Genomic DNA, 2,688 nt, shown 5'->3' with positions numbered 1-2,688 from the left:
GTCGTTCCCATGTCTCAGCTGTTGTGAATAGTGCTGGTACGAACATAGGGGCGCATGTTATCTTTGCTGCTGATGAGGCTAAGTCGCTTCAGTCGTGTCTGACTCCGTGCTACCCCATAGACGGCAGCCCACTGAGCTCCTCCGTCCGTGGGATTCTCCAGGCAAGAACACTGGAGTGGGTTGCCAGGTCCTGCTCCAATGCATGCATACATGCTAAGTTGCTTTAGTCGCATCCAACTCTCTGCAACCCCATGGACAGCAGCCCACCAGGCTCCTCTGTTCACAGCATTCCCTAGGCAAGAATACTGGAGTGGGTTGCCATTTCCTTCTCCATGTATCTTTTTGAATTACAGTTTTATCTAGATTTATGCCCAGGAGTGGGATTGTTGGATCATATGACAGTTCTATTTTTAGTTTTCTGAGGATTAAGTGTATTATTGCCAACCAAGTTGTCAAATCAAGTACTCTTAAGCATGCATGAACTCGAAGAATGCAATACCCATGAGCACTTTTTATGGGGTATATATCTATGTTTATAAACATGTCCTCTATTTTCTGTAAAATCTGTGTGTTAAGAAAAAGTCAGGAATGATATTTAACTAAAGTTAATGATGGTTAGTTTTAAGTGGGTATAGATTTAGTTTTATTTTTTTCTTTATAGTTTATTATATTGCTTGACTTTTGTTTGATAACTATGCTATCCTTTTATTTTAAAAACAGAGGGCAGGAGGCCTATTCTAAAACAGGACTTATACAATCTAAAGCCTTGTATAGTGTGGTTGGACCCCTGGCACATGCTGCTCCTTAGACCACGTTTGCTTTGTAACTCTGAGCAAGGAACTTTAAATTGTTCACTTAATCACCACACTTCCTTTCTCCCCACTGGTTATTTTTCACACGTAAGCTGCTGTTTCTTTACTCACGTATTACTCACCTAAATATCCCATGTTATACAACTCCTGAGTGTTACATTCTTTGGGGCTAAGTGGGGGGTGGGGGGGAAATGGAACAGCAGGATGGTACCTACTGACTTTGCCCAGTGCATCTGAAACATGAAAAAATAGAAAAAGAAGCCATTTGGAGTAGCTGACAGTCATCTTACAGGAGAAAGCCAAAAAGACTCAGCAACTTGGGAATTTTGCACATGAATTGGCTGCAGTCCATTGGAGATGCTGAAAGATTTCTTTCTTTGTGCTTCTGAGCTTGGAAATAAAATGTCAGCCCTTTCTCTGCCCAAGTGAAATTGCTGGGCAGTAGAGCTGTAGTTCAGTATTAGCTTGTGCTGATCAAATTCAGCTGCCAGGGATGGCAGATGGGAGAAGGCAGCAGTCACCTGTCTTCAGGAAGCATTTGTTTTCAAGACCATTCAACATTATGTTAGCGGAAATTCATGGGAGCCTGATATTCTGCTATGGCTTGTGTGAGAGCAGGCCTCTTTTATAAAACCCCAAATCCTTGACTTGATTAGTATAGAAAAATAATCACTAGATTGTAGAACTGGAAGACTCCTTCATCTGTAGTGGTCATAATCAGTACCCCAAAAGGTTGTTATCAGGATCAAATCAGGAATTGTGCATAATGTCAGGTCGCACAGTGTCTAGGTGAAGGTAAGAGCTCCAAAAATGGTGGTGGTGCTAGTAATAGTTGTTGTTATTACTGTTTCAACAGGAGGCAGAACTTTAAAGGCCATCATGGAACTTCCCTGGTGGTCCTGTGGCTAAGACTCTCTACTCCCAATGCTTCGGGCACCCAGGTTCAATCTGTGGTCAGGGAACTAGATCCTGCATGCTGCAACTAAGATCCGGTACAGCCAAATAAATATTAAAAAGAAAAAAAAGGTCATCGTGCCTGGAGTTTTCCTGGCCGAATATACCTTTTCTTACTTGGGCCACTTGTCCCTGCTGTCACAGAGGATCCAATGCTGCCTCTAGCGCAGGTCCCCTCCCTGCAGTGAATGTCTCGCCACTTTCAAAAAGGAGACCTTCACCTATTCCCGTTTCCATGGAGACCGTGGCATATCCTCCTCCTAGCCTGAGCTCTAGAGCCAGCTGTGATGCTTCCTAGCTATATCCCGGTTGGAGATTCCGGAAGAACTCACAGGGCATTAGGGTGGACCTGACACTTTCTATAGGATATTCCCCCTCCCTCCAGAGGACATCTAATATATTTTTCTGCCCTAATCTCCTCTCCTCTTGCTCTGGAACACTTGTTTCTTTGAGTGACAGCTCCTTCACTACTGTGAGTTCTGCTTAGGCCCCCAATCACAGTACCCAGCCCTCTGGCCACAGCAGAGTGCATGTGGTCCAGAACGGGCCCATCATGGAACTTCTCCAGGACAGTGTATTTGGACACTGGGAGAGAGTATCCCTGTTATGAACTGTGTGTTTGTGTCCCCCAAGTTTATATATTGAAACCCCTAACCCCCAATGGGATGATGTTAGGAGGTGGGGCCTTTTGGAGGTAATTAAGGTTAGATTACATCATGAGGGTGGGGCCCTCATGATAGCATGGATGCTCTTATAAAAGGAAGACAAGGAGTCTCTGCCATGACCAGGAAAGCCCATGGAGGAAGGGGATCTCCACCAAGAATCAACCAGGATGCCCCCTGATCTCAGACTAACAGCCTCCAGAACTGGGAGAAATAAGCATCTATTGTTTAAGCCAGAGTATGGCATTTTGGAATAGCAG

Source organism: Cervus canadensis, chromosome 3, assembly GCF_019320065.1.
Source record: "Cervus canadensis isolate Bull #8, Minnesota chromosome 3, ASM1932006v1, whole genome shotgun sequence".
In the NCBI taxonomy this organism is placed as follows: Eukaryota; Metazoa; Chordata; class Mammalia; order Artiodactyla; family Cervidae; genus Cervus; species Cervus canadensis.
The sequence above is the reverse complement of the archived record's forward strand: the minus strand, read 5'-3'. Positions refer to the sequence as shown.